Consider the following 25,494-nt stretch of genomic DNA (forward strand, 5'->3'; position numbering starts at 1 on the left):
CTGTTTCCTTCGAAATACCAGTTCAGAAATGCGATTCTACTACCATATTACCATCTATCTCAGGGGCGGGCCATTATTTCTCCCGACGGGACAGATGAGAAGCCGAAAGTATGTAAGCGGACGGAGCCAAAATTTAATCAATATTCTGCGGCATATTTTTTTCAAGTAGAAAGCATAGTGAATTACATTGTCAACACAAGCTTCTGTAATTGCATGTGATAATGTTAGGGAATGATTTATAAAGAATCATAATTATTCAGTGTTAATATTCAATACAGTGGCCAGCACAAACCATTTTTTAAAGTCTTTTTATTCACATTAACCCTTAGTCTCTTTTTTTCTATTTGGACACCAAAATGTGTTAGGGATATCCAGAGGTGGTCAAAGTAGTCAAGAAAGCTACTCAACTAGAAGTAGGAGTAGCGTCGAAAAAATCTACTGAATTACGAGTAGAAGTACTTCTTCCATACCCAACCTAAAACTACTTGAAGTAGAATTAGAATTGACTGACTTTGAATCTACTCGTGTGAGTAGGTAGTTTTGAAAACAGTCCTAATTCGTTCGCATGTACTTTCAAAGGCTGCATATTGAGCTATGCGGAAGGTGCAGAGAGCTTGATTCGTATTGATGCATCCTAGGAGGTATCAATTTTCGACAAAATAATCATTCTTTCGCATCACAGGATGCAAAATAATGTATTGATAAGAAAATGTTTGGCGCCCTACCCTATATTATAAGCAGGGCTGTGGAGTCGAAGTCGGTGGAGTCGGAGTCGGAGTTTGGCTAATTTTCGCTTGATGGAGTCGGAGTCGTGAAAACTGTGGTAGCTGGAGTCGGAGTCGTGGAAAAATACCGACTGGAGTCGGAGTCGGAGTTAGTGAAAATGACCCTGACTTCGACTCCGACTCCAACTTCTCTATCATGTAAACAATTGCTTTCAGAGATACCTTTTAAATTACTAATAATAACTATAATAGTTAACTAATAATAGGATTTTTACGTACTATCAATCACCGTTATTAGTAACGATACATATCATGGGAGGCCAGACTGTGCCGCGCAGGCCAAATGTGGCCTGTGAGAATGTTTTGTGTGGCCTGCGAGGTAATTCTCGAAATCACATATATCATCAGGTTAAATTGCAAGGCCAACCAAAATTTGATTAGCCTGACCGACGCATTGGCGTAACCAGGGGCCAGCCACATTCATCGAAGTTCTTCGTATATGACCATAAAGTAGAATTCTCCGTAACAGATTTATTTGACTTGAAATTGTTCTTAGCACTTCGCATGATTTAACGTCACATTTCTTGCATTTAGTATTGGAAACCCTCATAGAAATTATAAATACGCGTAATTTACAGAATTGAGTCCAACATAACTTGCAATTAGGAGATAACGTGTCGTCGACAGAGGCATGTTCACCGAAACCGTCGATATTGCTATGTCTAAAACGACAAACAATCCTGTCTTTGCCAAATGAGCCCATTGCTATACATAGGCAACCCCCACTATATGCAAGTAATATATTTATTGATCGAATTCATTCATTATCTTTAAAAAAATTTAGTATTTCGCGTGACCAGGGCATGACTGCTCAGTGCACACTGTACAGATACTCACACTGAGTTTTCATGACATAATTGTTATCAACCGTAGTCATTTAAGTCTTGTTTTCAATGTTACCGAATTCGGTTCGTTCCTATCGGGCGGTTAAAAAAAGGTTATCAACATTCAAGTTGCCCGCGCAATGGTTCGTAAATCTCATGTGGCCCTTTTGCTGAAAAGGTTGGCCTCCCCGGACATAGATAGAATTGAACATTATTGCAAAATACAATTCAGTTAGATCAGTGGTTCCCAAAGAGGGCGCCAGCGCCCCCCTGGGGGCGCTGGCAGTGAAATGGGCGATTGGGGGGCGCTGGCTATAAAATTGGGCGGCAGGGGGGCGCTGAGAGCAAATGACCGCGTTGTAGGCTTAGAAGGCAATTGCTCCGTAGTGATGAAACGGTTGATGAATAAAGCAGCTAAATATGCAGTAAACATGCAAAATCGACTCACTCAAGGCAATTTAGGGTCGTCCGGCTCTGTCAGCTTTACCGGAAAAGTCCATTGTTACCTGACAATGTTGATCCGGCCATCAATGGACTAATTTAGCAGTCGTCAGAATCCCTAGAAAGCGTGGTTCATTGTATGCTATGAGAGCTACTTGAGCAGTTGTTGCTCACTACAAGGTGTGATGACTTTTTGATAGAAACTGCCTTGTGTGATTTTAATCTCTGATTCAAACGATTGTGAATTATACACAGTGCTGCGACCGAGGCCTTCGACACGACGTTCTGGTTGCGAGAAGCGTCATCATTTCTAGGCCTGCTTGACGGGCATATTCTCTAAAATTATCGAGTAGAATATTTCCGTTCTTACTAATAATGAAACCTGCTAAAGACGTAAATGGCCCTGTCCGGATTCAGTGATAAGCCCGTGATATTTAACCGAAAGTTTGCAAGACCTGAACTGTTCCCATTACTATCAAGCTCGCATGAGCTACTGGCCCAGCTCGAATACCCGATTTTGACAGAGAAGCATAAATCAATCATCTTAAAAAACTGCACAAGGATAGGGTGGGCTGATTCGGGGATACATTCCAATTAAAAATTCCTTACCGGATTATCAATTCATTCTGTAAAGTTTCCGAGCATGAAATGATTGAGGAGCTGATTACATTGTTATGTAGTTATAGGCTTATAGGTAGAACAATTTTGATTTCGAACTGAAGTTCAATATCTCGAATCAATCGTCCTGGACACACAATTATATCAAATAAAAATACTCTCACTGGAGTCGGGTGACATTTTTTGTCGTTGTCCTTCCCCGTTCATATTTGATAGAACGCGTCTTCAATACCGTGACAAGGTTTCTGACTCACGGCAGAAACCGACTTGACAGTACGGTACGTGGAGACTCGAGGTTTCAGATTGAGATTGCTCTTATCAAATTTCTAACCCAGTATGACGAGGATGTTTATAATAATAACAAACCATCTTGATCCGCCTCGTTATTAGCTGAAATAAATCCAAAACAACATTCATTTGATTTAGGGGGTCGGGGGGCGCTGGCACCTTTTTCGTTGTCCAGGGGGCCCGTGGCTCAAAAAAGTTTGGGAGACACTGAGTTAGATAAAGGAAGAAATAAGCAATATGCATCTTCGCGATGCAGTCACAAATTGATGCAATTTTTGAAATTATACCATGATATTGTGACAAAGCAAATATATCGCCTGGTTGTAAAATTGTTGTAAATATAACCAAACGCTCCTTCCCACTTGACAAAATTAAAAATATTCGCGGTGTAGCTTAGCTGCTTGGGTCGAACAAGTGATTAGGAAAGACTGCAAGTCCATTAATACTTGACTAAGTGCATGTAGACTAGACATATGCTATTTGACTACTTCATGAATTTCGTTTATGACCAATGTCTAATAGTAGTGCGAGAGTGTGTGTGCTTCTAATCAGTACAGTGTGTAATGGGAAAATTAGTAAGTTGCATCTCTGTATTAGTTGCTAACTCATACACAAGAGCAAAACTTCGATTGTTTTATCTACACCTGTGATTCCCAAGCGCAGCCCTGAGGGCCGCATGCGGCCCCCAACTAGCCTTCTTGTGGCCCCCCCAAAATATTAAGAAATCGAGTTATGACAAAAAAATTAAATTTATATTTAAAAAATGCTTGGAGCTTGGCTGGGAGTCTGGAGTTTTTAATTAAGATTGGAGGAAAGTCGTGAGTGGACTGCTATCGCTACGTAGTTGAACGAGCAGTAGCTACAGATATAGGTAAATACAGGACTGTAACTGCCGCACGCCAAACCCCCAATGAAGGGGGGGGGGGTCGAGCTCGAACGGGGCTCAAAATTACTTTATTATTAGCAGAATTAGCAGAAATTATAGAGTATTTTTTGGAAAATTTATGCATCTTTTTCAATTTTTTTGCTGTAGACGTGATTTCATGCTGCCAGATATCTTGAATTTTGGGTACTCACCTCCAAGAAAAAATGCACAAGATTTATAGAAATGGGCATTGGGCATATCGGCGTTAGCCTCGCCACGACGCACCAAGCGAGAAAACCTTGGTCGAACAGGACTGCCCTTATGCTGACCGAAAACGTCGTTATATATACAAAATACTGTCTTGGCAATCTTAACCTCACGAGACAAATACCATCCCGCAGGGAAAAATTATATTCCAGTGAAGAAATACCATATTGAAATCGTATGCGTCTCTTAGTTTAGAAGCCTGTTTGGGTGATTCTATATTTTTTGGATATAGCAGGAGGTCACGAAATAACCTGTTACGGAATCATACTAATGGGTCTTACAGTTTCCAAGACACCTCACTCAGCTCTACCGGTAAATCTGATTACATGAGCAACGAGGACAAGAAATTGATAGCAGTATATATGCAATTCCCGGTCATGTTGACCTATTTTATCATGAATTATCGAAAATTTTCGCGCTTAGCGCTGGCGCACTTAACAGTACAACTAGTTTCGTGGCAAAAGCGAACAAAGTGATAGGGATAGGTTTATCACCCAATGAGAGCCCAAGACCCAAGTTTACTTTTTTTTGGGGGGGGGGCTGACGAAGTGTTGTTTCGTTCCTGCCAACGGGTATATACGTCCGAAGATGTTTAATTATTATTATTGAGGGGTCCTACCTTTTCAAACACACTTCCCTCGGCTCTACCTGTAAAACTGATTACGAGAGCAGAGAGAGGATAAAAATTTATGGAAATATATATGCATTATGCAATTTCCGATCATATTGACCGATTCAATCAAGAATTACATAAAATTTTCGAGATTGGCGCGTCTATGCGGTACAACCTGACTCACTAAATCGCCCCGAAAGCAGCATAATTGGTAGTCCTATAACTCACGACCGAAGCGTCCGCATAATTTGAAAGGTCCGGTCTTTATCGAAAGCTAGTTTCGCACTGATTCCAAAAATGCAAATTGGAATCTCGCCAGGGCAATAAAACTACTCCGAAATAGCCTCCCAAGGTCGACTGTTCTGACCAATGGGAGTGCAGCAACACAATGATCATAACAATGGCCAATGGCGTCAAATGATTGATCGGAACAATGCCAATTTTCATATTTTGATGACATTTGGGTCCGTTTAATAGCCCTGGTATACGTGCGGCCCCGACCGTGCTCTGAAATTCTAAATTTGGCCCTGACACCGAAAAAGTTTGGGAGCCACTGATCTACACTGTAAAAAAATAACCTCGATTTACCGCGAAATGTTTGGAAGAACGGTAGCCAGACACTTCGTGGTAAAGTAACATGACCGTTAGTCAATGTAAATTTAACTTACACTCGTCCGGTAATCTCACTTTACACGCCAGACTGTAATGTTACAGTCACCTCTTCTATATCCAATCTACATGTTCTCCTGTACATTTGCGACCGAGACTGTAATTTTACCGCCTACCTACATACATGCTGTCCGTGTAAATCAGGATTACATACAATACCTATCGCAAAGCAACGCGATGCTAAAATATCGCAAGTTTCTTCACACTCCCAAAACGACATTGGAACAAACTGTATGTGTATGTATATTCATTCATGATTCACGATGAAATGGTTATCGATGGAAAGTATTGCTGCTGGAGGTTTAATTCTTCTTTAGGAGACATGCAGTAACACGAGTGGTCTCAAGAAAAGTGAATTAATTCCACCACCGGCCAAACTTCCAATTGTTTCTTTTTTCGTCCTCATTCCTTCTCTGTAACGAGTATCTTGCAGTTCCACTAAAAAGAATTCATGCGTAAGTCGCTATATTAAGCAAAGTTCCTAACCTGGACATCGGATATGACATCATAAAGACTAAGACAAATAGGCTAACAAAAATATAACATGTTTTGAAGTACCGGTACTGGCACACTGTGTGATGACGGCTCCGCCTTTTACATGACATAGCAGAGATTCATTACTTACTTCATCTCTGTATTGAAGCAAAAGGTTCATCTTTTAAGGTAGCATGTGTGGCAAACAAATCCAGCAGTGAATGAAAACATCTCTATACTATGGCCCGAAAACGACATTACCAAACCAACAGTTTCAACTCCTTCGCGGCGGAGTATGTGGTTGCTATATAAGTCGACTGATATCCGAAAATATAACAGAGAATGCGGCGAATGAAAAAAAAGTCATCAAAGGCTGGCGTGCAGAGTCAGATATTCACGGCAACAAATACTATCTAGTGCTGTACCTTTTAAGATGCGCATCCCATTCAGCATTCCTAGGAATCTTCAACGATCGTGTCAACTTTCTTCAATCACAAGCTTCGCTCCACCCTTTGCTCAAATCTCACTAATGACCACTGGCCAGACGACATTCGAACGATTTCGAAATAAATGGTATTCATCCGCTGACAGCTGACACATGCCACCAATAATATTTACTGGCCACGTCATAATGTTTGATCTAGGTCGTTTTTCCATACAGAAACATTCATCATGACATATAGTCCCTTTTTTCATCTAATTTCGTATAAATGGATATTTATTCCATGTGTTGTTCACTACTTACTGTACTTACTTAACCAGACGCTGCTTGTGATGTCACAGTTGTGCGTCGGTTGTTTACTACGAATCTCAGAAAATGCAGTTACCTAATGTAACCTATTACAGGTCGCCTTGTCCGCCATTAACAAATGGTCAGCTGAGCATGCGGTGCTGATATTTCTAGTTTCCCCGAGCAATATTATACATCCTAAACTAATTTTCTGAATTATCAGCCTTAACCGTGACAACGAATGTAACCAGCGAGACCTGCCGTATAGCCATAGCCTTATAATATAATATGGCTATGGTGTACCACATTTGCTACGATTGTCAGTTGTTTCTTGTACCCTACTATGTACCATACTTAGATTGGTACTAGGGCCAACAATTTCCGTATGACAGACCCCAGTCTCTCAAACGAGGTTTAATCAGGTCAAATCACCTCTAGAATGATATATCAGTAACATTCAGTTATTCGTATACATTGGCTGCAGCGATTTTGAAGCTAATCAATTTTGCCAATAGCCGGTAAACTGCAGTAACGAGTAACTGTCAGTAATTTTGCGAAGAAATTCTGTTAACTTACTTTACAGCTAAATTAAGGTAATATTACATATCAAAATGTAAAGCTACAACCCAGCAAACACTCGATGTCCAGTTGACTTCCGGTGGAATAGCTGGCAGGACATCCGGTTACTTCCGGCCGTTACCTCCCTGGAGTGGGTTTGTCGACAACTAGAGACGTCCTGTCCACTCGCTGAGTACGTCCGCAATGACGTGCTGTGGACTTGGAGAGACTCGTCATGGACGCGGCTGACCTAGCCTGGACGTCACGTGGTTCCCTGTGGACGCGTCTGACATACTGTGGACCTGAAGCGACTCCTCATGGACACGCCTGACGTCCTCTGGACATGACGTCACTCCCTGTGGACACACCTGGCGTACTGACGCCATTCCCTATGACACGCCTGACGTACTGTGGACATGACGCCACTCCCTATGGAAGTGGCATTCGCCTCCTTTATCATCTCCACTCCATACCTGGTTCAACGCCTCACGACTAACAACATCATATCAGCTCACACACACCGTATATTGGGTGAGTGGGGAATGAAACTGGCAAAATACAAATACGATATTGGTTATTATCAACGAAACTACAACTATCTAATTTACGAAACACAAAATGTGAAATAAGGCGACAACTGCTACCACTTAACACAGTCAAGGCTGAAGTAAAAAATCATATTGCGACAAGCAATCACAGAAAATGTGTCACATGAGTTTATCTTACAGCAACTGCTAATACCACTCAAACTAATCACAAATAGTCAAAGTAAAAAAGCATTAATTGCATAAAAAAAGGTGTCACAGGAATATAAGACACTGCAACTGTTGGGACAACTCGAAGCTAATGGAACAGTCCATGTGCAAAAGATTGATGAAATGAAAGAATGGTATCGCAGGAATAAAGTAACCGCAACAATTTAAAACGAGCATTACAAAAAGCGTTCAGTAAAAATTCACTCTGCAAGAATTAAATCAATGCACCGTTTGCAGATGTCGAGTGCCTATTCTTTTTCTTCGTCAATCACAAGTGGCTGCACCAAAACGTTTTTTCTCGGCGCTTGTGGCTGAAATATATACAGCAATGTCAGTGAATTCCGTATGTTGCCTATTTCTGCTCGAAGTAGTTATACAACGCCTTGGAAAGTGCTACATATGCTTCACTACAGATTTACGTTACTTACCGGTACATGTCTGCTTGAGAACTAACTCCTGTTCGACGAAGACCACTTCTCGAGTACTTATCAACCTATATTCCTACTTCCACTTGAAATAATCTTGACATACCTTGAAAATTGCTACTTCTACTTCAGTTGAAATTTATGATGTTATTTCTACTTCAGCTCAAGTACCAAAAACGACTACTTTTACTTCGGCTACCCATGTTCGGACCATTACATGGTAAAAGAATGAAACATTACAACCCAATCTACCATTTTCAAACAACTCGAGTACCTTTCAACTTCAATTTCAACTTGGAGTAGTTTTAACATACTTCGTAAATCATTACATACTCCAGTATAAAATCCTGTTTCTTGTACTTCCACTAGAGTCCCAACGTTGAATACTTTAATTTGTTAAATGCCACTTACGGTTATGTGCAAAAATCAAGCGACACCTCGACCAAATTTACTACATCACACTAACGGCTTCCTTGAGGTAGGTTTAACATGTCTTGTAAACCGCTACATATACTTCACTAGAAATTATGTATTACTTGAGCAGTACTGACTACTTTTACTTCGACTACCCATGTTGGCAAGAAGCCAAATTCCATTACATCAGGGCTGTCAAACATACAGACCGCCCAGCAATTCTGCATAGATTGAACAATGCTTGTTTGATGCAATGCAACGTTTGAAATTTCCGTAAGAAATACTTCCATTAAATAATCCCTCAACACTGCAAATATTGATTGCGGAAAAAATGCATATTGCGTTCCGAGTTCTATGAAAAAATTACCAAAAACAGAAGCACAAACACCAAAACGGAACTGATACATGCAAGTTACATGGTGAAGACAATAGTTTCACAAAAATATAATTACAATATCTGTTGTCGCACCAGTGCAGGGCTGGCCAACCTTTTCAGCTAAAGGGCCACATTCGAACGCCGAAATATTGCGTGGGCTACTAGCCGCGCGAAGCGCGAAAAGTTTTCGAAGTTCATAGCTCAATAATATCGTCACTTGACTATATTGCGGGCCTGCAGTATATCGCTGGGCTCAGTTTGCCAGGACTGGACTATTCAGCGCCTGGACATATCAATTTCGAAAGCTTCGACCAACATGCATCAATCATTTTGTGCCTAGGTTTCATAGTCGACGGTCTTTCTGCGAGCGCAAACGCTAGGTCGCATATGTTGAAAGACACTTTGTCTCGTAATCGAGAATATAGTTAGACTCAATCTGATACATTAGGCGTTCATTCATTTTCAAAAAGGGGTAACAATATTAAAAGCAAGAAATCGAATGACTACATGTTGCGCGAAGCGTGTAGAAAATATTTACTTTTCATAAATTTATCGCAAATTATTCTGCTTTGTAGTGTACGAAGATCTACCAAAATGTGACTGGCTCATTGATCTGCCAATGCGTCGGAACTGATATTTTAGTCATCACATCTCAAGTGTTGCGGCCAGACTAATCAAATATTTGGTTGGCCTTGCAAGTTCACAATCTGTGCAATTCATTTTTTTCATAACATTACCAAGTTCGAAAATTACCTCGCGGGCCACTCAAAACCTTCTCGCGGGCCACGGGTTGGCCGGCCCTGCACTAGTGCATCACAGAAGACTCAAATGATCCCTGGCCTTGAGGGAAACCTGAATCACTATTTAAGACGATGAAGAAAATTTCAACGTCCGCGTTTACAGTAACATACTTTGTCTACCTCATCGCATACCCAGGTTTGCCGCTGTGTTCGAGTAAATTATAGGTAGCATAGAAAAATGCCGACTTACATCATTGTTAGAAGAGCTACTGTTTTATTGATTTCAACTGTATTTTTCCGCCAAATCACCATATTATTGACAATTCCATTGTTTGCGAATATAGGTGCAGCTAGAATAGAACCTATATGATCCGAAATCGCGAAATTTAATCAAAGTTAATGAATGAATTCTGGAAATAATAATGTTGCATATATTGTGGGTCACCTCTGTATACCGCTGGGCTCGATTGACCAGATCTGTGTACCACAGGGCTTAATTGACCAAGACACGTATAATCGAAGATTTCAGTGAACATGTGTCTATCATTTTGCGCAAAGGTTTCATCAACGACTATTTTTCAGCGAGTGCAGGCGCGAAGTCGCATGTGGGACAACAAGTTCTTACATAATTGCGAATATAGTTGAGCTCAATTCCGTAGATTGGGCGCATATTTAATTTTCATGAGAGGGAAACAATACTATAAAAGCTAGAAATCGAGTGACAATAAATCGCGCGAAGAGCTAAGAAAAATATCAAGTCAAATAAATCTGCGACAAAATATTCTACTTTATGTTCATATACGAAAATGTGGATGGCCCCTGGCTACGCCAATGCGTCGGAACTGATATTTTCGTCATCAACATCTCAAAGTTTGCGGTCAGGACAATCAAATTTTCGTTGGTCTTGCAAGCTCACAATAAATTACCTGCCTAATTTATTTTTGATATTGCAATTTATTTCGATAATCAACTCGCGGGCCACTGAAAACCTTCTCGCGAGCCACGGGCTGGCTACTCCTGACCGAGATCAAATCTACTCTATGAAACAAATTATAAGATTTCTTTCTAACTCAATTTTCTGCGTGTACTGGAAGCAGCTTTTACATGCCTTATAGATCTCTACATACACTCGATTAGAAATTTGATGCTTTGCTTGGGTTCCAATGCTGATCATCTTCAACATAAAGATACGCGCTAGTCAACATGGATATACGTTGACTGCCTATATTCAGAAATAGTCACGATTTCGTGGCAAGATGATGGTAAAACCTTGACCAAATTTACTTCTCAAAATTTCTTGAAGACTTATCAGCGCAATTTTTTATTACCGCTTGTAGTTTCAACAGAAATTTAGGATATTACTTTCACCTTGACTATACCTATATTCGGAAATGGCCACTTACGATTACACTCTAAAGAATTCCACAATTCAGGCTAATCCACTTCTTGATGCTCGTGCAATTTTCTTAATTTTCTATTTCCACTTGAGCAATCGCTCACTACTGCTACTTGAACTTGAGCAGAAATGTATGATATGATGCTACGACTGATTGAGTACCAACACTAAATTCTTTAACCACCTTCGGTTTTTGCAAATTGTATCGAAGCTATTCATTTTACCATCGTTTGCTCTCCAACTTTCTTGCCTGGGCCTGGCGCCACACTTCGCATTGTTGATGAATGGATTTCGCATCCGGTGCCTGAGAATAGATTCTGAACATTGATTTTCGCATATGATAGGTAGGCCTACCATTCAACTTACAGAAAATGATATTATACAGGCACCACTTGTTCCGTGCTCTTTTTTGTCAAGTTGAAGCCCATGATGTATTTAAGTACTTCATTATGTTGACGGTACACTACACACTTTATAATGCATTCTTCGTGCAGTCTGCTTGACGTGGTCATCACCAACGGCGGACATTGCTGATATCTAGGTAAAAAATCAGAATGGTTGTATTCAAGTCATCTGACAGTACGCGAAACAAAAACAAACCGATGCGGGTGCAAGCATGCTGCCTATAGTACATTTACACACTAATCAGTTATCAGGTTACTGTTGGCGAGAATATTGGCTACTGTGAATCACCCAGAATATGATTACGTCATCAATGGTAATTCGATAATTCATTTTGATTGCCGAGATTCGCTGGGCGATAAAGGCCAAACCGCGGCTCTTAGTTGAGGGTTTGATTGCGGCACATGCATTTCCTCAACTTGAAGAGGGAGTCAACATAATCTTAAATAATGCCTTCTTTCACGTTTAGACAATGTGCTTGTATATTAACATCAGTTGTCACGCGAGCATTTATATCTGATCACGCCGATTAATGAATTCTGCTGACGTCACAAAGCGATATCATAGTTCAGATGCAGAATAAGGCGCTTGCGCTTTACAATGAACGCAAGCAACCGTGGCATTCGCGCAACAGCGAATATACGGTGTAACTTTAGTCCGGTGTATACCAGGTCTATTTCAGCACATATTGTCGTTCAAAAGTAATTCAGTATCGAATCAGAGCGAAAAATATTTCCGCCACGCGAATGAAATTTTTCAATCACGCGAGAAATGTGTCTGTCACGCACAACATGTTGTCGAAAACAACCACCGATTCCAGTCTGGGGTGCTGCTATATATACAGGGTGAATTTAGCCACGGCAAGAGCATATCATGTACTACAAAGGGGCATAGTCATTAATAATGAACTACATAATAATCAATCATGGTATCCTATCAAAGTATAACTTGCACTTGTTCATAATCAATTACTCATATAGGTTGTATATGGGACATACTTTTCAGCAAATGTGCTCATTTTATCCGGTTTTTGAAGGAAAAGTCAGCAGAATACTTTTAGCAAGAGTTGTTAATTGGGAATAATCCACAATGGCGGCAATCAGTCTCAGGCGCAACCAAACTAGTACAATCCATATAGAGTTAGCCAGTGATCAAGCAATATATAAATGCCTTATTACATAAATTACTATAGCATGACCGCGCAAATACACGAGATATTTTTATCACTATCTTGAGGAAAATTCAGTCTACCGACCAGCAAAACATTGCTATTGGAATGAATCAGCAAATAGGTGTTTATGGCGTTTCAATCATACTGCAGCGTGTTCACACTTCACATGCAGTATGGCGTATCTGCATTCCAAGAAATAACGAGGCGTAACAAACAATGAGTGTTCTACCATATATCGATATTGAACACAAACTATCAACGAAAAAGGAGAAGCTAAATTACGCTCACAAGAAGTGTATACGGTGGTTAAGTCTATTTACGCATCATTCTATATCATTATTAATTAGAACTCTTACCATTTCAAACTGTTTCACTTTTGGAGCGGTTCGGGTAGAGTTTCTGTATCAACAACACTAACAACAGACAGCAAGTCTTCAGCTTTCGCTTCGTACAGCTTCTCAATCTAATCAATGACTAATGACTGTTTTGTCTGCGTCCATTATCTCTAAGAATTAAGAAACTCGTCGCATCAGTCACACAGACATCAACTCAGATTCAAATGCCAGAAGCACGCGCCGTCGCGCTGCACTGAGCAGGTATCACGTGACAGAGAAAGAAGAAGGCTGTCTGGGCCGCGATTGTTGAGATACCAGACTTGACGTGTTGTGTGCTACGAATGGTCAATTGGTCCAATGATAATATATATCATTGATTGGTCGTGGCGTATCATGCTTACTGAATCACGTTGTGATGCCGCCACATGCATCACAATTTCACCTTGATGCTCACATTTGTTCTTGTATTTCACCATATTGGGATAGTATACATATTCAGAACACGCATTTCGCCATGATGTGCACTGTGCAGTTGTGCAGGTGCACGCCTGGGTCCTGCTATATGCCTCTTTAGGCCTATAGTTCAGCTTATTAACAATTTCATTAAATCAATACAAAGCAGGATTGCGATATACTCTATTTAAAAAAAAACAGTACACCAATAAATGGCTATATTGCCTATATGTCTTACGATTTCGTCCGCGAGATGTGCATGTGCAATTGTGCATCCCACGTGGGGATGAATAATGATAATATGCCATTTTGAACAGAGAGAGAGAGAGAGTCTTTATTTTGAACAAGCCAGCTGGACTCCATGAAAACGATATCCAAGTAGGGGCATCCTGATGAACTCCCATGTACGTGGCATCCAGGTGACTGACTACCATGACATCCTCTGGAATATTCATTGGTGACGGGAATAGGAAGATTCTAACAATTTCTTCCACTGGAAGTCACCTGGAGTTACATAACTGGACGTCCAATTTGTGACAAACTGAGCAAGTCCTCAGTAACTAAGCTTGGGAGGTGGGACGAGTTGGAACAATTGTGGACATACCAGTAAATCCATGGGATGTCGGGTGTTTGCTGGGAAGCTACGCACAGTAATTGGCTGCGACCGGTAATTCGTTGCAAAATTTACAGAGATTTCCCAGTAAATCTACCAGATTTTTTACAGTGTACATTTTAATTATGCTGGATGGATGTATGTCGTGTTCGAATGATTCATACATGATTATTAGAGAGTCCATGTTGTGAAAACTGATAAAATATGAAAAAAGAAGGAAATTTAGATTGGCACCTTTCATGCATAGTGAATAATTCGAGCCGTGCCACAGTGAAACAATTTTGCATGCTGTCGTTAATCATATGTTTGCATGTGTTTCATGGTTATATGATAGTCATTTTACCGTCAGTGTGGCATATAATTTTGGTAAATTGGTAATACCGTTGGAGTCGGGGTTGGAGTAGGAGTCGGAGTCGGTATTTTTAAAGACCCAAGAGTCGGAGTCGGTCCATTGAAAATGTATGTAGTCGGAGTCGGAGTTGGAGTCGGTGGTAAAATTTACCGACTCCACAGTCCTGATTATAAGGCACATAGTTAATTCAAAGAGCAATACGGAGGAGTTGTAAGGAATATCGGATACGGTGCTAAGACTTTAGGCCAGTGGTTCTCAACCGCCGGTCCGCGACGATATTCCTGCCGGTCCGCCAGGTAAATTACAATTTCATACCGTAATTTCTAGATGCAATGTTGAAGGCTTGTCCATTGATAAAATAAAGAAAACGTCAAATTTTAAACTGATCCAGAACTTCGTGAGGTAACATTAGGGCTGGCAAAATTTTCGATTTGACTTGAAGTTCAAGACGTGTCATTTTACGACATGCGAGCGGCAAGTACAGAACTATGATACCAGCTGACTCATCGCTAAACAGCGCAGTTTGCGCGATCATTCGTTTTCGATTCATTCGATCGTGGAGAACCCTAACTGGGACACCCCAAACCTTCCAATTAGAGGATGGCCGAGCTTAAAACGGCCCAAAATCATTTTGAAAATGAACATAAATCATAGCGAATTCTTTTTTAACGTCTCCAACATTTTTTAAATTCTTTTCGGGCTTTGCGTGACTTATTGTCACTACCCAGCAAACACCCGATCTCCCACAGACTTACGGGTACGTCCACAATTGTGCCCAATCGTCCCACGTCCCACTTTTAGTGACTGAGGACTTGCTCAGTAAGTCACAAATTGACGTCCGATTATGTAACTCCAAGTGACCCCCAGAGGAAGTAACTTTTGGAGCTCTCCTATGCCAGTCACCAATGACCATTCCAGTGGATGTCATAATAGTGTGATACCTGGATGCCACCTACACCGGAGTTGATTTGGATGTCCTTATACTGGGAAATAGTTTCTATGAACTCAAATGTGCATTATTCTGCAGTCAATGCTAAATAAGTCGTGTTGAATGCACTCATGATATAAGTGAAATCTAGTGGAGTGAAGCCGTGAATGGTGATATGGTGATGACTTTCCCATCGCGTGGAACTTCACATGCCCGGCTATCGATCATTGCGGTCGCACAGTGCTAAAGAGGCTCGATATAATGTGCGATACAGAGACACAGTAGCTTATTATATTGTGACATTACTGGGTCGAAAATGCCCACATCAGGGGCAAATACTCGTAATGCATGTGAAATCTTCCGACATCAGAACTTGATAATCGTCATGATGGGATTGTCATGACTATTCCAATCACGGAACAACGCAGTAAGCAATCCTCTCGGCTATTTCGATAATGGAGTCGAACACGCCTGTTGCTTCAAATTCATCCAACCATAAAACCAGAAGCCTGCCTTCTTCTATTTGGCGAGCATCGCGCATGCGCGTTGTAATTCAATTTGATCAGCGTATGTAGCAATGGCGGAGGGACGAATTTATCACAGTAATGGTTTAGTTCATAATGGGAAACGTTAACAGCGTGGATTGTGAGATGTCTCTATCATGAGTACCGGAAGGGCAGGAAGCTTGGTATTTGAGTGCTATATTTAATAAACAGCAACAGTCTCGATCATCATGAACTGCTGATGCGATATAATGAATTCGACTATATGATTATAGTGACACGGCTGTAATATCACCTAAAGACGAAATTGATCGACCCGCTGCTAATCGGTAACTCATGCAAGCCGATAATACTTGTAGTTAATTTGATACTATATGATAGGCTAATGTATTGATCATAGAAGTCTGATTTATTGTGCTCTGTTGCATAATGTCTCACAAGCAATAACTTGACATTTCATGTGCATCCTGTGAAAAGTTTTACAAGGATTTCCTAGGACTGCAGGACCCAATCAGCAAACCAGATGCCGCATAAAGTAATGTACCGGTATTTAATAACATATCGGTATATGCTGAATTTTGAAATGTTATGTAGGCTAATAGAAATGTGGAATGTTCTTTTATGGAATGTGAGATTGCTGAATTTGTGGATGCATGAAGATGTAGCATCACATTACCATCCATTTTCGTATTTTTGTGTCCACAACAGTATATAACCATCTATAATAGCGTTAGTAAAATAATTGAGGCTTTCAGTGAACATGTAAGAATTTATGGCAATATTGGTTTATATTTAGGGTATTTTAGGAACAACATTATATTAGTTTGTTAGCCCATCTTTAACCTCGCTCTAATCAAAGGATACTCCAACACTAAACCAATTATAAACTCTATAAACTTAACATGTTCATGGCCTGGTGCAGACGGGTTGTTGGCAATGTTACCGCAATGTTGGCACGGCCTCCGTGCATACTTTTATTGCTTGATTATAACTTTCGATATTAGTATATATACACGGAAACATTGCCTACATTGCAGCAGTATTGAAAAAGTAGGCTATGGATGGGCCCTAAGGAAGGCTGATTGCTCATGGTCATCTTGCCGTCGATAAGAAAACACAACCTTATTATCAATGGATTCTTACTATATATGGATGGGACATATCTGTGTTTGTGTATACAAAGTTACTTCATTTCTACCAGGAGACTAGATATTGAACAGGCAATGTTATGTATAGTTCTAAACTTCAGAGGAAGGCGCCGCAGTGGTGCATTGTTCATGGATCAAGATGTTGAATTATGTAAGTTGAAGTTACGAACTATATATGATGATTTATGATTGTTCATTAATTAGCAATTTATTACCCTGAAAAAAATGCCATCGATGATGTGGAAATATACTATTGACGTTGGTTCGCAATCGGGCTGCTAAAACGTGCTGAGTGGAACTAAAATTTTAATATAAACTGCATTCTTATAGTGGCATAGAGCGTGTAATTTCAGTAGGCTGTCTTGAAAATAGTCACATACTTGGCTCGAATCATAAGAATTGATGCTCATTCGAGATTTGAGTAACCATACCAATGTGCTCAGCCCTACTGATTAGTCATTTCAGTGAGTAGAATGTGGGAATGGTCCAGCTTGAACTTCATTGTCTTTGTTTTTTTTAAGGATATTCTAGATTCCTGGCTTGGCTTCTTGACAAATGGCTTCACTACAAACATTATAATAATTTTGATTATTTAGATCGGCAATGTCTTCAATTGATAGTGTTCAACAACAACGACAACACTGTATGAAGAATGTCTTAATGACTGGAACCTAAAACGTTCGCAAGAACTACATCCACATGGAACAAGCGTTGCTGCGTCATCCTCAGGAAAAAGTCAGAAGGTATAAAACATTGAATACACTTCATGGAAACTAGAGGCTGTGAAAGTAATCATCTTTTGAACTGAAGTAGATGTAATATTATGGATTTATACACACCTAGAGGTAACAACTTTGAAGTTGCGTTAGATCTACTCGAAATGGAAGTAGATAATGCAGTTCTGGAAAGTATACAAATAATAAGTTTTAAAAAGTAGATTTGGTTGAGGTGTTGCGTAGGCCTTCTTAGCGTTTAATCATAGTTGATGGTCAAAGTAATTATTGTTTGCACTGGAGTTGAAATAGTTGCAACGCCTTGAATTTCAACTGCTGTACAATTAGCCATTTACCAGGCTTGTAAAATTCACTTGAAAATGAAGTAAAAAGTTCTAAAATAAGATTTTGTGCTCTATTCTATCCCAGGGGTTCTTAACCAGGGCCCGTAGACCCTCTCGTGGTACGAAGCACCACATCAGAGGGTATGATATGCATCGTGGGATTAGACCTATATGCTGTGGTTCTTTTGCTATGCGCAATTTTATGTGAATTGACTATCTGATTTTAATATAGGTACCATCAGAAATTGTGTTGAAGATAAATTTTGGGCTGCTAGAAATCTTATTGGTAGCATGAAGGGTGCGATCGCTAAGGCTAAGACACAATGCTATTACTATGGCTAAAGTTGTTATTGATATGTTTCAATAATAATCGAAGGCAACAGCTAATTCTGAATTAATTTGACTTCGGTAATGACAGTAGCAACAGCCTACTTATCACGACTATATCAAAACCCGGCTTAGGCTACACCGCTCAAATGCTCTGATACCAGATCAAATTTCAGTAGATTTTAAAATACTCGACATAAAACTGTGACGCGTCAAAGGTCCACCAACTGCAATATTATAACCCAGAGTTTGACGATGTCATGATGCATCCTATTGCATTATCTCTATAACTCATTATTTTAACAAATTATGCCCAGCACAAAAATAATTTTATTGAAATATTCAAAACTGTGATTTTTTTCGTGTCAAACGTGAATAATACAATAGTAAATTACATTCTCGAAATGTTTGTGGAATGCCTGTCTGCAAGCTCCCGCCTACATGGAAATTATACATTGAATATCCCTATCTTGCTGCGTCGTCAAAAATCCTGAAATTGACCTGCGACCCCATTTGAATTTGAAGCCTCTGCTCTATATGATGTGACAACATTATGAACAAGGAAAAGTTGAAATATCGATCTCGTATGCGACTTCAAAGAAAATGAATACCGACTCTACATCATATCAAAGAATGTTTTTTAGATTTAAAATAATTCCTATTTTATTGTACTTTGAGACAATACATTTGTCATTCACACGATCGTGCGTAGCTACGTCCTACATGTGCCGTGTTCTGCGATATGACCAATCGATGTTTTTAGGCCTCGCAGTGGTACATGGAATCGGAATTCTAATTCTTGTTGAGTACAATTTATGTACCCAAAAAGATCATCTGTTTCGACTTATCGTTACTCTATTCAGATTCGTGGCAAGCCCTAGTTATAGTAGGTGGTAAGTTCCAAATGAAGGTGGTCAAAGTATTCATCGTTAGTACCCGTACTAAATAGTATAAATTGCGATTTACAAGACATCAAACTACTTTCAAGTGTCGACACGGTCAAAATATGGAGACTTGAGGAATGTCGTAGTTGTATGCTTTTAACCAGAGATAGGGAAAGTAATCATTTTCAGCACTCAATTAGAAATATTTGTAGCGTCAGTATTTTAGTACAAGTAAGAGTAACGCAATGTATTTCTACTCGGGTTCAAGCACTCAAGCAGCGATATACACGGCTTATCAAAACTATTTTAGGTAAAGTAGAAGTTCTGGAAAGTACTGAAGTATGTACTTGGGGTGTTTCCACAATTTAATTTGATTGACGGGTTGCATACTACGTATCACAACGTCAGAAGCTCCCCGCACTCGAGTAGACATGGTAGTATTGTCATAAATTATCACTAAGCACAAGTAGAAGTAGCGGATCACAAGACATATCACAATTAATGCATGAGGAAATAGAAATTTCATGTGCTATGTCAGCAGAGTTGCTCTACAAATGATTTGCTGACATTGTTGTATATGTTTCAGGCAAAACAAAGACCAAGAAGAAAACTGTTGTTGCAACCAAGTTTATTGCGAATACGCGCTCGCGCTCTTAACATGATGCGGTGCAAATGATCCATCGTTTTATAATATGCAATGTAAATTATTACTTATGATTGCTCCATGCTTTTCCCTGTTTTAGTTGTATTAGCATTTGTACTTTTTCAAAGTCATGTGACACGTTCATTTCTAATTTCATGATGCACTTCAATTGAAATGTTTGTAATGGTATTTTAAAATTGACTTAGAACTTGCTGTTATATACAAAATCCCACTGACACATTTATTCGTAGTGATTTCCTGATCGATTTTTCACGTAAGCCTGAACTTTGTTAACAAGAAATAGTTCATTAGTTAATGTTGTACTTGTATTTTACAATTGACGTTTTTCAGTAACCCAATATAAAAAGTTCGTTAGTTTATATGATGTTGAATTCCATGTAATTGCACCAGGTGTGAAGGGGAGTCCTGATATGGTAATCCTGAGGAATAGAACAGGTGGTAAATGACATATCCATAGGGAGTCACGTCACGTCCACAGTAGGTCTGACGCATCCATAGGGAGTCACGTCACGTTCACAGCAGATCCAATGAGTCCATATGGAGTCACTTCACGTCCATAGTAGACCAACTCAGGAAGTGTTTAGGACGCTTCTAGTAGTCGACAAATCCACTCCAGGGAAGTAACGCTGGGCGCCCTGCGGCTATTCCACAGGAAGTCAACTGGAAATCGAGTGTTTGCTGGGTAAATGTCTTGGTGCCAGTCTCGAAGAAATGGGCTACGCATGATTAATAGAAATAGGCATTTCGGCGTCAGGCATTAACGCGCCACGTCGTACCAACACATAATGACGTTTAGGCTAACATAGGACTCAGAAAGGTGTGCCAATATTCGGCAGCGAGAAAACCGATTCAGTCATGAATGATCGAAAATTTTTGCTATTGCTGCGATTAAGCTACATAAACTCTCTGCTTGCACCAGTGGTTCTTAACCTTTTTTCCTCCAGCGCCCCCTTTCAAAAATTGCCTGGGTGTCTGGCGCCCCCTATTTTAAATACTGTAGTAAAAAACAATGGGAAAGTGGTCGAAGTCCGGTAGGTCTTTTCGGGTAGGGACTTTATTATTTGAAATATTTCGGGCTTGAATTGCTCCTGAGGACCACTCGAGTAATTAACGAACTTATATATGTGCTATATTCGAGATCAAATCAAGGTTGTTATTCATAACGTTCTTCGGGTAGGTCTACCGGCTCATACCATCTGGTTCGAGCCCGATATACACATCCCGATTTTACTTCCGCGATTGGCAATATACGGGGAAGTTGATTGTATTGGTTTTAATTTCATTGTTTTGTGTTACTAGTAAATCAACTGAGAATGCAACAGAGATCTTTTCTTACATTGAATTAGTACTGCACCCAGCTCTTAGCTTTAAGATGAATGTATTCCAAACAAAGTAAACCATATTATATAACGCTCATGCGCGTTGTGGGTGACAAAACTAAACAGTAATATCATTTATGATACGATGAAGAAATATTATTGCGAAATAATTTTGTAGCTCTTAAATACAATTATATTTCGATAATCATTTTGGCCGGAAAGCTTCAAATCATCTTTAATGTACAAAGGGCATCACTCTCAAAAGTGGTAGCGTACAGCAGTACCATCTGAACTGTTTCGACACAATATGCGCTGCAGGATACAATAAGTATAGTTCGAAACATTTTTAGGGAAATATCCCGAGCTAGCGTGACGGGAGTGTTTTAATGGGGAATTGGATATCCAAAAGTACGCGCAATTTATTTTACATGAATTATACTAAACCAGTGCATTCATGGAAGCAGCGTAAGTGTAAATTTCGCGCGAGACGCGACGAAGAATTTCAAGATTTGACAGATTTTGTCGAGTGTTAATTTGTAATGAGAACTCGGGGATATATAGAACTCTTCTACTATATAATCATACGCCCCCACTACACCATCTACTGCGACGCCATTTTCGTCAGCGCCCCCGTACCGACCCCTGAGCCCAGCGCCCCCCATATCGCCCGCTTGGCGTTTCCGACCCCTTTAGAATCCAAATCGCCCCTGGGCGCGCTGGAGACAAGGTTAAGAACCACTGGCTTACACAGAGTAGGATGAATGCGTGCTCACAAGTACAGGTGAAAATATCCACCCAACTGTGGGGTTTGGGGGCGAAGCCCCCGGTAGTTTGACTTATCGCAGTGTGGGGCCCAAGACCGACGTTTTTGGGGTGGGATGACCAAGAGATTTTTTGGCTCGGATTTGCGGATGACCAGTATAGCTGTTGTAAGGTGTATTCGTGCGGCGCGTTCTGTTCGTAGTTTCCAGAGTAGCCGCGTCTGGTGGTTGTGGGCAGGGCCGTAACAGCACTTCGTCAGGCCCCCCCAAAAAACTTTGGTCTTGGGCCCCCCATAGGGTTATAGACCTAACTTCTGGGGGGCTTCGCCCCCCAGACCCCCCTCCGGCGATACACTCTTTACCGCTATTTATCATGTTCTTTGGGAGTTTTTTAGTGAATCAGCTTTTGTCGCCTAAGCGCGTCAAGCGCGAAAAAATTTCGAGAATTCATGATTAAATCGGTCAGTATGATCGGGAATTGCCTATATTGTTGTCAATTTTTATCTTCTCTCTGCTCACGTAATCAGATTTACCGGTAGAGCTGAGTGAGGTGTGTTTGAAACGGTAGGACCACTCAATAATAATTAAACATCTTCAGGCGTATACCCGTTGGCAGGAACGAAACAGTACCTCGTCAGGCCCCCAAAACGTGAGTCTTGGGCTCCCATAGGGTGATAAAACGACCCCCCCCCCATCACGTTGTTCGCGTTTGTCACGAAATCATCTGTACTGTATTGTGAACGAGCGCGGAGCGCGAAAATTTTCGATAATTTATGATAAAATCGGTCAATCAGATCAGCGATTGCATATATATTATGCTATCAATTTATTTTCCTCTCTACTCACGTAATTAGATTTACCTGTAGAGCTGAGTGAAGTGTCTTGAAAACGGGAGGGCCCGTGAATAATAATTAAACATCTTCTGGCGGGCGGACCCGTTGATATGACTTCGTTACATATGTTATTTCGTGACTTCCAGTCTGCTATATCAAAACATATAGAATCGCCCTAACGTAGGCTCCTAAACTAAGAGACGAACACGATTTCAAATTGGTATTTTTTCACTGGCATAAATTTCTTCCCAGCGGGATGGTATTTGTCTTGTGAGGTTCAGATTGCAAAGACAGGAACACTCGGCGTCAGTCATTTAGGCGCCTATATGGACAATTAAACCTATGTGTATTTTATATATAGAACGCAGTCTTCGGTCAGCATAAGGGCATAGACCTTTTCGGCCAAGGTTTTCTCGCTGCCGATCGTTCTGGCACACTTCTTGGAGTCGCATGTTATATGGCCTAAAACTTGATTGTATGTCTTGGTGGGTCGTGGCGCGGTAATGGCCCAATACCCAATAATAAAGATAAATGGCTTTATTGAATTCGCGCGCAGCGCGAGAAAATTTTGAAAAATTGTCATAAATTTTCAAAAAATACTTTATGATTTATGATAATTCACGAAATAATTTTGGGCCCCCTTTGAGCTCGGATCCCCCCAATTGGGGGGTTTGGGGTGCGGCAGTTACGGTGCTGGTTGTGGGCAATGAGCAAGATAGCGCGGTAATGTGCTTGGTTCGACTCCGAAACGCTTCTTCTCTTGATATTGTCAGACAGAAGAATCGAGTTGGCGTGGTCCGTTAAATCCATGGCCGTCGGCGCGAAAGACCGTAAACGACTCTGGGCATTAGCACGTTTATCTGGACAAGGGAATTTTACCTCGACACAGCAGACTCAGTACCATAAAATCACATGGATACCATCATGGAGATAATTAAAATTACGATCAAAACCCTCTAAATGTCACTCTCTAGCACCATATAATTGCAAATAACGGTTGCATACTTTACATTTTGGCTTCATTTCAATTTTTGAAAGTCCACCGGTCCGCCAGACATTTTTGGAAATTTCACCGGTCCGCGAGGTGAAAAAGGTTGAGAACCACTGCTTTAGGCGATTAGTATACGTTAATACAAAATATGGCGGATCGGTAAAATGCCATATACTGTTGCTAAATTTTCGGAAAATAGAGGCATCACTACACTTGATTTTAAACTTCAACATGTATCTTCCCAGACAAAAGAACTGGAACTAATTAGAGCTCAAAGAATGATACTGGAAATTGAGAGAGAAATATAAATGCTACTTCTGAAAAGCTGAAAATATATTTCACGTGTTTTTTCAAGAAGCAATATGGAGAAGTTGTATCGGATACGGTTTCAACACTTTGCGCGATTATTATACGTTAATAATAAATATTGTGGATCGTAAACTTTATATTTAGTGTAGCTTTATTTTCGGAAAATAAAGGCATTACTACACTTGCTTTTATGCTTCAACATGTATGTTCTGCAGACAAAAGAACTGAAAGTAATTAGAACTCAAAGTATGATACTCGGAATTGAAAGTGAAATACAAATACCACTACCACTTCTAAAAAGCGGAAAATATATTTTATGTCTTTTGTTCATAAAGCTTCAAGTGAGTTCTGCTAAAACAGGTGTAACTTTCAAAAAAGTCGGATTTTCCAGATTAGCAGGACACGTCATGGGTTGCTAGATTACGATATGATAGATAATCGCTAGATTGCGAAACGGTAGTTTCAAACGTTATGGTGGGCCATATTTACTGTGGCGAAATATTTGACATTGGCGACAATGTGGTGTGAGCGGAACCAAGCAATCTGGTACCTTAATTATATTCACTGATATTTTTGTGAAAACATATTTGTCAGTCCATAACTACCGTGCGCGAAGCGCAACAAAATTTCTTGGTTTACTTGAATTTTATAGATATTGAATGTTGGTACTCCGTGAAAACAGGCCCGAAATTCCTCAGGTTATCTTTCGTATTGGGGTATTCAACTACTTCTACTTGACAAACTGAAAATAGCGATAAGTAAGTAAGTAGATCTCAAAATATTACGAAGTAGGAGTAGAAGTAGAGAAAATCAGATCTACTTGATTAAGTATCAGAAGTAGAGGTAAACTACTTGAGTACTTCCAAAAAGTAGAAATACTTCGTTACTGACCACCTCTGGGGATATCACAGAGCTTCGCTAGCAGGTATTCTTGAAATTGCACTGTGTATGTCTCATCCGAGTGTTTGTATTTCACCTTGTGTTTTTCTATAATGTCGACTCAAGTTCTATTACTTAAACACTACAAACTAAGGACTTAAGTAAACAAATAATGCTTCAAATCATCTTGAAATTTCAACCATGATCTTTCTTTTTTGACATTTTCCTCCATTGGTTTATGCGTGACGATGACTTCTAAACATGAGCACTAATGGAAGTATTACGTAACAATTTAAAACAACGGCCGTGTGATTCGTAATGTAACAA

At 40.1% G+C, this 25,494-nt stretch overlaps 1 protein-coding gene and 2 long non-coding RNA genes across 3 annotated transcripts in view; 2 read left to right on the forward strand and 1 right to left on the reverse strand.

Moving 5' to 3' along the window:
• LOC145459373 (G-protein coupled receptor GRL101-like) overlaps window positions 1-25,494 on the forward strand; it is a 49,887-nt gene that overhangs the window by 593 nt on the left and 23,800 nt on the right. The gene's annotated exons all lie outside the window — the stretch shown is intronic.
• LOC145458930 (uncharacterized) lies at window positions 7,994-13,360 on the reverse strand. The gene is made up of 4 exons (XR_013921235.1): window positions 13,168-13,360; window positions 11,605-11,775; window positions 11,463-11,542; window positions 7,994-8,198 (listed from the first exon to the last, which is right to left on the reverse strand). It is a non-coding gene; the product is annotated as an uncharacterized LOC145458930 (long non-coding RNA).
• Window positions 15,573-20,384, forward strand: LOC145459400 (uncharacterized). Its single transcript, XR_013921391.1, has 3 exons — window positions 15,573-17,294; window positions 17,740-17,886; window positions 19,998-20,384. It is a non-coding gene; the product is annotated as an uncharacterized LOC145459400 (long non-coding RNA).

This window comes from Botryllus schlosseri, chromosome 16 (assembly GCF_051294905.1).
Source record: "Botryllus schlosseri isolate E-star chromosome 16, Bs_hap1, whole genome shotgun sequence".
NCBI classification, from domain to species: domain Eukaryota; kingdom Metazoa; phylum Chordata; class Ascidiacea; order Stolidobranchia; family Styelidae; genus Botryllus; species Botryllus schlosseri.